The sequence below is a fragment of the Rutidosis leptorrhynchoides genome, chromosome 2 (assembly GCF_046630445.1).
Source record: "Rutidosis leptorrhynchoides isolate AG116_Rl617_1_P2 chromosome 2, CSIRO_AGI_Rlap_v1, whole genome shotgun sequence".
Classification (NCBI taxonomy): domain Eukaryota; kingdom Viridiplantae; phylum Streptophyta; class Magnoliopsida; order Asterales; family Asteraceae; genus Rutidosis; species Rutidosis leptorrhynchoides.
The window spans coordinates 400,998,154-401,013,354 of NC_092334.1; the positions used below are offsets into that span (position 1 = coordinate 400,998,154).

The following is a 15,201-nucleotide window of genomic DNA, read 5'->3' on the forward strand; positions in this document are numbered from 1 at the left end:
TGACTTTTAAATATATAAATATATAAAAGTATATATGTGTACATATTGTAAAGCCAAAAACATTAATTGACTAATTTGTACCCATAATCGCTATCACCGTTAATATATTATATAAGATTCAAACTAAAATACGACAAATTTGACCGATTTCACCGACTTTCTGACTTTTTTAAATTTTGAGAGACTTTGACCTGATTTTTTTTTCAACTTTGACCCGAATTTTGACCGTTGACTGTCATATTAGACGGTTTTCTTCGAGACGGGACGGGCTAGTCACCAAACTGTCGCAACGGGCGTCGCAACGGCTCGAGACGGGGTGTTTTGCAACAATGGTTCAAACAGTTCACATTCGAGATTTCAGACACCCAAATGTTGCACAACGAGCCAGTCGGTTCCTCCAAGTCTACCTCTACCAACTCATAAATATGTTTCGGATTAGTGGATTTAATAAAAGCAAACAGATTAGTAACACTGTCCAAGGACAAGGATGATTCTGCCACTGCAATGACCTCTCCAAAGAGATCGGAAACCTGAGTCAAACTTTTTTTCGAAGCACAACTAACGGGGATACCCGAAACCTCTAACCAAGCGAATCTAAAAAAAGACTTTGCAATATCTGCTAATGGCGAAAGAAGAACGAATTCACGAGAGCAGGCATTAATACCATTGTTGTAGCTAATTAAATCGTCAGAGACACAAATACATCTGAACACCCCAAATTTACTAATGCTAGGTACATGAGCACAACACGACACCGAAAAGCATACAAGGGAAAAGCTCATGACCAGTCACCATTTGAACTGCGAATACCCATTCCCAAATAGCCTTCTACTATTATATTACTCCGTAGGAAACTAATAGTTACTTATACCTCCATATTGTATTGTATGTACATATTCTTCATTGGTTATTATTTTTTATTGTTCCCATGACCAGCATTCTGGTTCGGGGTTCAACTCCGAAAATGGGTTGATTCTTAGTTCTCTTGGTCAATCAGAATAGTTGATTCGTTGCGTAAACCCGCATCACTGAAAGATGACATATGATCATCAAGCAAAGTAGGTACAGGGGAACCCTGCAAATCGCAACAACCACAAAACTACATCAACAGAAGTAGCGAATCTTCAGAAGAGATAAGAGTGCTGCATGAACGCTTTTAAAGTCAAAAACATTTGGTCAAAGTCAAACCTCTTCTTGAAGATATAATAGTGGCTTAAAAAACTTTAATTTGAAGAAGCTCAAGCAACCCCTCCTTCCGGGTATTTCTCACTTAAAGTCCATTCCTTGCTCTTGCCTAGTTCTAGGCTTAGACCGATGGTCCAACACACATCAGAGTAACAGCTGCGAAAAATATCAATAAGAGCCTGAAGAATTGATAACTTTGGTACATTTGATTTGCACATATCAGTAGATACAATTTATTTGTAATGATGATAATGAACAAATGGGTGGTTTAAAATGATAATTATATGAAAACGCTGCAATAAGAAAGAATTACTAAACAGCACAGGTTAGTCAAAGAAATCGATTCGTACTGATTAGTCCAGTAGCCATCAATCTTACTTGGTAAAGTATTAATAATTTGAAAAGGGTCCCCAGCAGAGCTAACCCCTAAATATGACAGTGATGCAGAATGCAACTCCTCAAATCGACCCAATATATCATCAATCTTATCTTTACCCACAAACTGAACATTTACTCGTTTGTGGCTAGCAGAAAGAACATACATTTCATCAGTAATCATCAATAACAACAAAATCAGCAATCATATCTACTAATAACATAGAAAAACACTCCTCCCTAACCCATTAATAGAAAAATAAAGCTAAATGCAACAAAATATAACAACTTTTCCCTAGATTTTTGTCATTATTATATCTAACAAACTATCTTTTACGTTTTATATTGTGATCAAACCTATTTCGATCATATAGATAAAAACACGTTTGAGTGCAATGATTTTGAGATTATTGGTACGTTTAAAGGACCCTATGAAATTCATTCCAAGATGATTATCTTGGAATGTAAGATCACCATTTCCCGTTCGTAACGAACCATGTGATCACTCAATAAATGCTCGAAAACACAACTAGTGTCATACCTTTTGTACGTAAACTATTCTTTCGTAACAGAATCTAACCCCTAAATCAGGTCTATACTTCTCTATTTATAGTGTGCCCATATTGCCATGTTGCACCTTACCTTCATGCGCTTGAGCAGAATATACTATGTTCACCTTTGATGCGCAAGTACATGTGGGAAATATGCGCTAATACGCATATGATCATATTGTTACCAAATTAATGATCTTCTCTCTTTTTGGGGGTATACCTGGTTTTCCGACCAACTTTTGCGAGCCGACTAAAACCAGGGCGACTACCGCTTTGCGGCAGCCCGGAGTCATCGCGGGTGAACCTCCGTGGCTACGAGGATGATTAATTTTTTCATCTTCATGGATTTGAACCCATGACCTCCACTTTGGAAGGGTAATCCCTAACCACTCCACCACCACCACCATGGAAAATTAATGATCTTCTACGGTAGTTAAACTTAAAATGGTAATGTGGACATCATCAAAAACGTGCCAGCTCTGCAGTATGTAACTGTCTGTATACAAGGTCACTTGCACACTTACAGAACAGAGTAAACCTAAGATGGTTACGCAGAAATCGTGAAAAACTGGTGCCACCTCACCACTTTTACCTGCTATAGATGGTCTAGCATACTTATATCGCAGTTAAAATTATAATGGTAACATGGATATCATACAAAACAGGTGCCACCTCAACAGTTCTTACATATAAAGCAGTTAAAACTATAATGGTAACAGGTGTCACCTCACCAATTTCAGCTGCTAGAAAAGGTGACTTGCATACTTATAGAGCAGTTAAAACTAAAATGGTGATGCGGGCTAAATAAAACTAGTGTCACCTCACCAGTTTTAGATGCTACATAAGGTCATTTGCATACTTATATAGCAGTTATAATTGCGGCGAACATCATAAAACCGGTGCCACCTCACCAAATTGATCAAAATGTCAATTGCATACTGTGTTATAATTTATAAATAATTAAATGAATAAAAATATATACCCAATTCTTCTTTAGTGGAACTTGTACGGTATCCCAAATCTAGGGCTTGTAAAAGTGTAACGTCGTGGCTCAAATTGTGTGGGTGGGCGAATGAAGCTGATCCATGGAACTGAGCATTGAAATAGCGAACACCCATGATTGATCCATCATGTTTTCCATCACAATTGTCCTAATCGACACCGATCCAGTCGCCCGAAAAGCCTTCTACTTGTCCGACGTATTTCACGGTGCCGATCCAGCGACAGTAGCCAGTCCAATGACACCGATCGATCGGAATGATTAAGTTTAGTACATTATCTATATCAAATAGCACCAGTGGTCTAGTGGTAGAATAGTACCCTGCCACGGTACAGACCCGGGTTCGATTCCCGGCTGGTGCACCTATTTTTCAGCTGAAGCTAGTAATTTTAAATGTTTTTTTTATAATATAGCAAGAGGTATAACACAAATGTTTTTATCAAATACAAGCAAAAGGTATAACACAATAGGTTCTATGGTGTAGTGGTTAGCACTCTGGACTTTGAATCCAGCGACCTGGGTTCGACTCCCGGTAGGACCTTATTTTCATTTTTATTTTCTTTACTGTTCTGCATATTGTAAACAACCCAGAAATTTTGCAATTAAGAGACACATGTTATAGTTGTGATTAGTGTGATATTATTCATTTGAAAAAAGAATATTGTAACTGCGACCACATTCAATCTCATCGGGTTTGTGTTTTTGTAAATCTCAATAACAATGTATACTGGAACTGCAGTTTGTGTATATTTTGTTATATTAATGTTGTCTGGTTTCCTCTCCAATCATAGTTTCGATCCTGCTTGTGCTTAGCCTTTTCTCTGGTAATGTGATAGCAAAATATATCATGTTAACAGATGCGATAAGATAATCTATTCCACAATGGTGTGGTATAGAGGTGCTGTTAGATTTGATTTCGATCTTCTCTATTTTGAAATATTTAGAAGCAAAATAGAACCAAAATCAAATCCAAATTTTATAACCGACACATACACTAAACGTCGGTTTCAGTTAAACCGAAAAAATCAAATAAAATTTCTAATGAAAAATCTAAGGGTTGTCTTCAAGAAAAATTTGCATTAAAAAAAGTAGTACATATTGGTAGTTTTTTTTAGGAAGTGGGTGATTGCTTTAAAGGTACAAATAAATAAATTATGCACGGCTAAAATTCTTAATGACAACCTTTAGGGTTGACATTCGAAGACTCCAATAACCAATTTAATAAAAATAATTATAAAAAAAGTTAAATTGACTTTTAAAATTAAAATCGATTTGTGGTCTATATATATTAATGAATTAATATCGTGTAATTGAATTCGGTTATCAATTTAAACTGTTAGATAATGAACCACGTCCATATAATTGTATATTTGTATTATTGATGCGGTATTTATAGCGATACAAGGTAACCCTAATTATCTAATTATTATATTATCTAATACACAAAAATGGTGAATGGTAACTAGGGGTAATTTTGTCCTTTCACCTTCTTTTTTTATTTCGAATTATATTTCACTTCACCAACAAAGTGTAGCTGCCCGACAAAATCGTCACTGACGGCTCCGTCTACTTAGGTCCCGTTACGTGGTCATAAGTCTTTAAAACAACGTTTGACCAAAATATGTCGCATTCATTTCAATTATAAAGATGTTTCAAAGTTACAAAGTAGTTCTACGACTAAACATGTTACAATGTTTAAAGTACAATTGAAACCTATGCGACACAAATTAAGTTAAGTCAAAAGACGCTCCACGTATGCATGTATACTCGACATCCAAGCAAGTATCAAAAAGTATAGTGCGGAAGCATGTATCACTTAGCATTCAAGGACCTGAGAAAAACATAGAAAATCTGTCAACGAAAACATTGGTGAAATCATAGGTGTATTTATAAAGTACGTTTTGAACCACAAGATTTTGTATAAATCGATTATCAAGCGTATACATCTCATAAGATGTTGTTTGTATCACGAGCACCCAATTACCAAAGCTTAACTGAATCTTACCTCTGCATAATAGTGTTAGAACCTACACTATATCTCGAAAATACGTTCCATTCATCCGAATGAGGGTTCGTCAAACCCGTATGGCCACACAACATAAGTTCACGCTTACACCCTACAAGTGTAACTGATGATAATTGGACTTGAGGATTTTTGTTCTAACTCGTATGTATCTTTGCTTTCGTATTTGTGTTCAAAGTATAAAAGTATAAATCGTTTATGTTTTCTCATCCCACGTATAAGTATAAAAGAGTAAAAGTGGGACTATGATCTCACCTTGAGTGCAAAGCGTATAAAAGTACTTCGCAAGTAAACGTGTGCAAGAACGAAAGCTAGTCTTGACCTAAACAAGTAGGTCATATCAATAACGGTAAACGCGATTGGTCAAAGTTGTTCAATTAGTCCTATGGCTCGTTACGACTCGATTACATATAGCATGTGAATCACGTTGCCAATTTTCATGCATGATTCAAATATAAAAGCATGTTAGGATGATTGCATAAGTATTTGGTTAAGTTTAAACGAAAGTCAACTTTGGTCAAGTCAAAGTCAACGAAAAAGTCAACACGCTCAGGTCGGGTCCCGAACTATTTTTCTGAGGTTTTTAATCATATATGAGCATGTTAGAACAAGTTAAATGTGAATCGGAGGTGCGTAGCATAGTTAGAATTAAATGGTATATGGCCAACCAAATCAGAACCTGGAAGTTCATCTGGACGGCGTCCAGATTGGCTGGACGGCGTCCAGATGTGAAGGCCTGGACGGCGTCCAGATTAGTGCATAGACCTTGTGTAAGACCCAAATATTTATTGTACATAATGTATTTATGGTGTACGATGCGTGTATGAAGTGTACGTGTTGCTTGCTCGAACGCCGAAGGAAACTGGACGTTGTCTGAAGTGACAAGGTGTGTACGTATCTTTTCAACCCCAAATAAAGTTTGTGTTGATGTTTCAAAGCCTTACCATTGGAAAGGAAATCTTATTACGTTTCCAACGATATTTGATTCATCGAAAACGGAGCTACGGTCAAAAAGTTATGGCCAAAACAAGTTTCTGAAAACTGACCTGTAGGTTGGAGCAGCGCTCCACCTTTTGGCGCGGCGCGCCGATCCCGTCTGATGCAATTTTCACCCTTTTTAAAAGGCTTAAATGAGGGGTACTTTGGTCTTTTCATTTAGGGTCGGTTTAGGGTCACCAAAACTGATCTAGAACTCCATTGGAGCTCATTTCTCACCCACACAAACACTCTCATCCATATCTAGAGAGAGAGGAAGGGTTCTAGAGTGAGAGAGCTTGAATTGGAGAAGAAGGAGTTGGATTCTCACCAAAGCTCGGGTTTTAAAGTTGTTCATCTCGTCAACGGCATCATTTTGGCGGTATTGGTACATTCCATCGGCGATTGCGGATTATTCGGTAGCATTCTTCAAGACGACAAGGTGAGTGTTAATATCCTATATGCATATGTATGTGTAGCATGGGTGCGGATCGGGAGAAGGGGTTCTCGCTTATAGAGCTCGCTTCTCGTATAGGTGGAAATGTTGGACTTGTGTATAGGTCCAATTGGCACGGTTGTGCGTTTTGGTTGACCACTTTGGTGAGGTGCACACTTTGTGTGTACATTATCACATGGGCGTGTGATGTGGACTTATATAACCCCAATGACGAAGGGTTAATATAGTGAGTGGAATAATTATATGTGTAGGTATATAATGTATTTATTTGTTGTAGCGTGAAATGTGTAGTGTCGAGGTGCTAAGACACCACGTTTCACATGATGAGTGATGCATCGAGGTGTTAAGATGCCACTAGGAGTGAAGCATCGAGGTGTTAAGATGCCACTCTAAGTAATTGACGGGTGAAGCATCGAGGTGTTAAGATGCCACTCGGGGTGAAGCATCGAGGTGTTAAGATGCCATCTAGGGGTGTAGTGTCGAGGTGTTAAGACACCACTCCGTAAAATAATGAGTGAAGCATCGAGGTGTTAAGATGCCACTCGGGGTGAAGTGCCGAGGTGTTAAGGTGCCACCCTAGGGGTTCGTGATACGAGGTGTTAAGTACCCTAACGGATGTTATGAACACCGATGGCGTTTTCGCGAGCGCCATTCCCTTGTGCGATTGGTTAACCATGGTTATTGTGTTGTAAGCGTAAGCAAATTATGTTATTCGATATATATATATATATATATATATATATATATATATATATATATATATATATATATATATATATATATATATATATATATATATATATATATATATTGTATACATATAATGTTGTATTGTCGTGATGTAGCTAACCCTCCGGGTGTAGCTTATTGGCATTGTTCACATCGTTGTTGGTGAACTTATATTTTGTTGATGTATCTTTAGCTCGTTGCTTAGTGATCTTACGGTATGCTTAGACTAGCTTGCCTTTATGCTTGGATGCTCCGGTATGCGGTATTTGGTTTTGTGTGGCGTGTCCATTTTATGCATATATATGTATGTAGTATATTCTCACTCACTGAGCGTTAGCTTACCCTCTCGTTGTTTACCTTTTTATAGATTTGCATGGATGCGGTGGCTCGGGTAAGCGTGGGACTAGTGGACTCGCGCAGTTGCTTTAGAAGGCTTACTTTTGGATTGATTAGGATTGGGTAGCGTATCCCCAATCGCCAGGCTCGGCTTTATTTTGTGTTAATAGTCGAGTGATTGAAAACTTGTATTTTCGTATGAAAGTCGTAAAACGGCCGATGTGGGCCCGGCCTCGTAAAACTTATTTTATGAATGGAACGCGTTAGTTTTTCATATATGAATAGGTTGTGAAAAGCGTTTTGTCTAAATACGTCGGGAAGTGGTCAAACATTTTCGCATTTCATGACTTTTTGGACAGGCCAGTTTGGCGCGCCGCGCAATATGCTGTTCCAGCAAAAAAAAAAATTTGATATTTTCGCGTGATCGTTTGTATTACGGGTTGGGTTGTTACAAGTGATATCAGAGCATGGTCTAAGGGATTTAGGTGACTTGAGATAGGTGCCTAAACTTAGACTTTTGTGTGTGCTTAATTATTGCGGGACTTGTAGGATTACGGGTCGGAATGGGTTAGGTTAGTGCCTTGTTTATAGGTTGACTAACGTTTATATTAGTAGTGTGGATATTATTAATATATGATTGTGTTGTGATTATAAATTCTCGCGTGTGTTTATATCGCGTAGAATTCTGTTTGTGTTTGTTTATATCATCGAGCGAAGCGGTCGTTGTACTAACGAGTCGATACGGCGTGTATGCGTAATAAGGGCTTGCAAACCTTATTACGGGTGCAAATCGTGTCTAGCAAGTGATGTACGACGAGTGTTTAGCAAGATGCACTGGTGTGGCGTGTGTGGTTTTATACGTTCATGATCTAATCACTTTGCATTCCTTAGAATGGCGACGGGAAGTGGGATCGAGACGAACAACGCTGAGATTAACACTAGAGTTGCGGCCTCCGTTGCGGAGAAAATGAGTGCGTTTCGAGAAGAAATGGATAGGAAGTATTCCGAACTTCAAAGTAGTGGTGAAATGGAGCGTTGTCTTAAAAGCTTCATGAGGACTAAACCCCCGATGTACGACGGAAAACCGGATCATTTGGTAAGCACAACTTGGATCTCAGATGTCGAAGGGTGTTTTCGTACTATTGATTGCCCTCCTGAGAAAAAGACGAGACTCGCTACTAGTTTGTTGCGGGGTAGGGCGAGGGATTGGTTGGATGGTAAGATTGATCTTGCCGGTGGTGAACCATTTATGGAGTTGTCATGGGACGAGTTTAAGAAGGAATTCTTCGAGGAGTTCCGGACTTCAGCCAATTTGTCGGAAATGCGTAATGAGTTGCGAAATTTGCAACAAGGTTCTATGAATTTGAATACTCTCAAGACGACCTTTATGGCGAAGGCTCGTTTTTGCCCGGAGTATTTGGGGAATGATCGCTTGTTGATGGGGGATTTTTATCGGACCTTGAATGACGACTTGAAGAGTAAAATTAGCCGGGGTCAAGCGAAATCGTTTGAGGAATTATTTGACTTTGCTAGAGGTTTCGAGTAGTAATCACGATTGAAGAGGTGTGAACCTTCAAGTGAGAGAAGGGTTGTTTCGTATGGTGCTCCGAGTAAGAGGACTAAGGGTCTGAGTGTGAGCACGGGTGGTACGCGGACGGGTATACCGGATTCTAGTACGTCTCGATGTTACAGTTGTGACGTGAGGGGTCACAAGTCGTGGGAATGTTCAGTGCCAAAGGGTGATGGCATGGTGTGCTGCAATTGCCAAGAAGAAGGACATCGTAAGTCGGAATGTCCCAAGTTAGCGGGGACGGGTGCGGCAAGGAGACGTTAAGGTACGTTTCATTTTAATAAATAAGTCCTTTGATTATTTATTAAGTGCCGTTTGAATTTGAGATTGATTAAGTGCCTTGTGTTGTGCATATTGTTGTTATGGGTGACGTTCCTAATGGAAGTACCCTATGGTGACGTTTGGTGTTCGGTTGTTAAGCGCGTGTTCGCTTTTGTGTTGAAGTTGATGAACCATGAGGTTCGACGGGTGGGATGAAACCCGAGAAATCAAGTGTTGATCTCGATGTATGTTGGTAAAGAAGTCTACGTGACGCGACATTAGGTGCCTCTTTTATACCTACTAGCGTAGTGTTCGGCTCCGATTGTGTTGCGGTTACATTGTACTTAGGGTACCGAGGAGAAACCCTTAGGTACATGAGTGACTAGGTGGAATTCGACAAACTAAAGCAATTGGATGATTGCGAGTGTATAGTTCATATAATTTGTGGTACACTTTTCGTTCGAAGTGTTTAAGGATTAGGATAGGATCCTTGGTATGCTCAAAGTTGAAGCAAGACATGGTGATGGGCCGTGTGAACCCAACTATTGGTAAAGTCTACCTTTGGTAGCATTGTGCGGGTGTACGAGATGCGGTTATGGAACGTAGTTCCAAGTGGGGGAGTTACACTCCCGCACGCGGAGGTTTTAGTGTGAGATTTCAGACAATGCTTTTGATAGATCCAAAATTTGTGTCGGGACCTAGATTTGGTCGATTTGTGGTAGAGTACAATTTCGGTTAAATTGTACCTATGATTTTGGATTTGAATTATCACCAAGGTGGTAATGTGGTAAATCTCATTGAGAGATAATGGACGGGTATGGCGAGCAAGGTGAAATCCCTCGGTTAAGGGATGTGCGTATCGGATCCTCTTTTAGAGAATTAATGTTTTGTGCCTATGTTTGATATAGGCGGTTCTTGCTCGATTGTATGAATGGTTAGTGGTATCCGTTAGGATTCACTATGGCGTAGCAGAGCGCGATGTTACGCTACTCGTCGTTTGAGGCCAAAAGGGCGTTGATTGATGAAGCATGACCTTCGGGGTCCGCTGACTTCATCATGGTATTGGTGATTGATGAAGCATGACCTTCAGGGTCCGCTGACTTCATCATGGGATCGTCGATTGGTGGAGCATGACCTTCGGGGTCCGCTGACTTCATCATGAGATCGTTGATTGGTGAAGCATGACCTTCGGGGTCCGCTAACTTCATCATGGGTGTAGTGTTATATCGGTGAAGCATGACCGTTGACGGGGTCCACTGACTTCATCCGGTGTTGAGTGATCTATCGGTTGTTTTATACACCGATGGTGGGTTCGTAAGGACCGTGTGGTGTGATCTATCGGTCGTTTTATACACCGATGGTGGAATCGTGAGGACCATGTTGTGTGATTACTGATTGCGATAGCCGTGTTTCGCTCACATGTTGTTACGGGTGTGACAATAGTCGATTTTGGACACCTTAGGATTAGCGTTGCCATAGTCGTTTTGGGCGCTTTTGGTTTTAGCCGTTGCTTATGATGTTAGGATAGTGGCGTATTGGATGTATTGCGCACTACAAAGGATGTTTAGTGGTAAGTGTAATCCGTAAGGATTCATGTGGTTCGATCTTCAACGTTCGGATTGTTGACTTTAGGTTGAGTCTTGGTCGCTTTTAGCGTTGTCCTTGGTAAAGGTACGCTAAGGAATTGATATCTCGGTACGAGATTGGTTGAGTTTTTCCCGATATGGAGAATTGAGCAGGTTTTAGTGCTCGGATGGTGGTTTTGATATCGCGGGTGACGATTTTAGTTGTTAAAGGTGATTCATTGGGAAGAATTGTCTAGGAAAGTTCGGATTGGAACTTATGATTGAGGGCCGTCGAGTAGTTCCGGATTGGTTAAGTGGAGAAGATCACGAGGACGTGATCGAGTTTAAGTAGGGGAGAGTTGTAAGACCCAAATATTTATTGTACATAATGTATTTATGGTGTACGATGCGTGTATGAAGTGTACGTGTTGCTTGCTCGAACGCCGAAGGAAACTGGACGTTGTCTGAAGTGACAAGGTGTGTACGTATCTTTTCAACCCCAAATAAAGTTTGTGTTGATGTTTCAAAGCCTTACCATTGGAAAGGAAATCTTATTACGTTTCCAACGATATTTGATTCATCGAAAACGGAGCTACGGTCAAAAAGTTATGGCCAAAACAAGTTTCTGAAAACTGACCTGTAGGTTGGAGCGGCGCTCCACCTTTTGGCGCGGCGCGCCGATCCCGTCTGATGCAATTTTCACCCTTTTTAAAAGGCTTAAATGAGGGGTACTTTGGTTTTTTCATTTAGGGTCGGTTTAGGGTCACCAAAACTGATTTAGAACTCCATTGGAGATCATTTCTCACCCACACAAACACTCTCATCCATATCTAGAGAGAGAGGAAGGGTTCTAGAGTGAGAGAGCTTGAATTGGAGAAGAAGGAGTTGGATTCTCACCAAAGCTCGGGTTTTAAAGTTGTTCATCTCGTCAACGGCATCATTTTGGCGGTATTGGTACATTCCATCGGCGATTGCGGATTATTCGGTAGCATTCTTCAAGGCGACAAGGTGAGTGTTAATATCCTATATGCATATGTATGTGTAGGATGGGTGCGGGTCGGGAGAAGGGGTTCTCGCTTATAGAGCTCGCTTCTCGTATAGGTGGAAATGTTGGACTTGTGTATAGGTCCAATTGGCACGGTTGTGCATTTTGGTTGACCACTTTGGCGAGGTGCACACTTTGTGTGTACGTTATCACATGGGCGTGTGATGTGGACTTATATAACCCCAATGACGAAGGGTTAATATGTGACGACCCGGAAAATTTCAACTTATTTTAAACCAATTCTCTATATGATTTAATAATTTCGTCATGATAAGCAATGAATTTTGACAAGTTTTAAAACTTCTGAAATGAGTTTTATACAAACAATTGACTATCCATTTGTCCGACGATTCACGAACGTCATAACTTGTATTAATTATATACTTATGTATATATATGGATTATATCTAACTTGAATATATGATAATTAAGTATCTCATTAAATATATTAATAATGGATTATATACATTAAATGAGACTACTAACTTAAGGACTTCGAAACGATATATATATATATGTATATATATATATATGTATATATATATATATATATATATATATATATATATATATATATATATATATATATGTATATATATATATATATATATATATATATATATATATATATATATATATATATATATATAACGCTTAACGACGTTATAACTTCTAAGTTAAAATAAATATATATGTATTGTATTAAAATGTATTAATACACAGTTTCTAGATGTATTTACTATTGGAATATACTAATAGGAAAACATCATTTTCAACCTTTTATCATGGAAAATGACATCCTTGTTATAACATATGACTCATGAGACATCTTTAAACACATAAACAAAACAATTTTGTATTTATACCCGTATTATACACAACTTCTGGATGTATTTACTATTCATATATACCAATAGTAAAACATCATTTTCAACCTTTTTAATCATGGGGGAGACATGTTTAACAACTCTTAACATCTAGTATTAAACTTCTAGCTAAAATTTCAACTTGGAATCTCTTTATATCTATATACATATGACATTTTATATATCTATATCTATATTATTTCCATTTCAATTTTTTTTCTAAGATTTTACTCCCTAAAAACACACACTTGAAAGCCTTTGTTCTACTACTTCAATTCCGCAAAAACACTTCAATTATAAGCCTTAAAACAACCTAAAATTATCATAAGAAAAACCAAACAAGAACACTTCATGAAGATCATCCATTTCAAGTTTATACTTTCAATCTTTTGAACCCATTTCAAAAACTCTTTGAAGATCAAGAATTATACTTCCTTTCCAGTAGCTTTATCCAAGTAACTTGAGGTAGTAACCTTATTCATAATCTTATTCGATTCATATTCATAAAGCTATCTTATTTTGAGTTATAAATTATAACAACAAGAACATAGTTTGAATGATTTCAAACTTGTTCGCAAACTAAATAGATCCTTCTAACTTGACTTTTAAAACACCTCAAGACCTGTAATATATCATAATGATATGCTAACTTAACAAGATACAACTTGATTTTACAAAGAACACCTTAAAACTGAATCTACATCATTGGAGTGCAACCGGGGGCTGTTTTGGGTTGGATAATTAAAAACCATCTTAAACTTTGAATTGGAAGTTTATATTCTGGAAAAATGATATTTCTTATGAATATGTTAATATATAAAAATCTCATGGTATAACTCAAAGTGTAAGTATTTTTGTAAAAATGATCATCTAGATGTTGTTTTTACAATGGAAATGATCACTTTCATAAGTTTCACTAAAGTTTGACCTATAACCTATGATTTTGAATACAAACTAAGGTATTTTCAGTTCGTATTCTTAAAATTTGACTCGATTCAAGGAAGTGGCAAGTTGAACCAACAAAAACGGAGTTGTAATGAAGAAACTACGACTAAAACAAGATTGGGTATCCGAAGCTAGTTTAGCTACGAAAATATTTGGAGAAAAAGTAAATTAATCATATATTTTCTAATTAATATGATATTTTATATATAATTACTTATGATTTGATTTTATATATTTCAGGACCACCCGTAAACAACACGAGAAGATTAATCATAAGACCTCATGATTGTACGCAACACGTCATTTGACAACACGGTACTTTATGTAAACAACACGTCATTTGAAAAGAAAATATTAAAATTATTAAAAGTATATATATATATATATGTAACGATTACTTAAAAAGAAAATATGTTGATATATTATATATATGGTTAGGTTCGTGATATCTATCGGAGACCAAGTCAAATTAAATACCTTCAAGGCAAAAGTGAGTATATAGTCCCACTTTTAAACTCTAAATATTTCGGGATGAGAATACATGCATTTTATGATTTACATTATGGACACAAGTGATTAAAAATATATATTCTACGTTGAGTTGTACCACTGGCATACTTCCCTGTAACTTGGTAACTACTATTTACATGAGGTATTGTAAACGCGAATCCTGTTGATAGACCTATCGGGCCTGACAACCCCAACCGGACTGGACGACCAGTATTCAACGGTTGTACAGTACTTCGTTTCGGTGACTACACTTGGTACGGTGTAGTGAGATTTCATAATAAAGGGAATATGCGACGTTGATTAAATGTTAAGTATGGTTATCAAGTGCTCAACCACTTAGAATATTTTTATTAAAACGTTTATGTATATGAAATCTTGTGGTCTATATTTATAACGCTGCTAGCATTAAACCTATATCTCACCAACTTTATGTTGACGTTTTAAAGCATGTTTATTCTTAGGTTCCTAGAAGTCTTCCGCTGTTTGAATATATGTTAGAGAAACTATGTGCATGGAGTCATACATGTTTTATTCGAGGAAGCATTGCATTCACAAAATCATCACCGTGTATTTATTTTGACTGCATTGTCAATGGAAGTATTCTTGTAAACTGTTATTTACGGTGATTGTCTATATGTAGAAATCATCAGATGTCGAAAACATTGAATTTTAAATATTCATTTATGGTATATCTTTTCAAAAGAATGCAATGTTTATAAAACGTATCATATAGAGGTCAAATGTCTCGCGATGTAACCAACTATTGTGATTCGTTTATAATCGATATGGACTTCGTCCGGATGGATTA

At 37.7% G+C, this 15,201-nt stretch overlaps 1 long non-coding RNA gene and 2 other non-coding genes across 3 annotated transcripts; 2 read left to right on the plus strand and 1 right to left on the minus strand.

Annotated features, from left to right (window-relative positions):
- Positions 1 to 203: 203 nt before the first annotated feature.
- LOC139892229 (uncharacterized) lies at positions 204 to 3,343 on the minus strand. The gene is made up of 3 exons (XR_011774003.1): positions 3,094 to 3,343; positions 1,189 to 1,341; positions 204 to 1,075 (listed from the first exon to the last, which is right to left on the minus strand). It is a non-coding gene; the product is annotated as an uncharacterized lncRNA (long non-coding RNA).
- Positions 3,344 to 3,402: 59 nt separating this feature from the next.
- Positions 3,403 to 3,473, plus strand: TRNAG-GCC (transfer RNA glycine (anticodon GCC)). Its single transcript has one exon. It is a non-coding gene; the product is annotated as a tRNA-Gly (tRNA).
- Positions 3,474 to 3,580: 107 nt separating this feature from the next.
- On the plus strand, positions 3,581 to 3,652 carry TRNAQ-UUG (transfer RNA glutamine (anticodon UUG)). Its single transcript has one exon. It is a non-coding gene; the product is annotated as a tRNA-Gln (tRNA).
- The last annotated feature ends 11,549 nt before the right edge of the window (positions 3,653 to 15,201 follow it).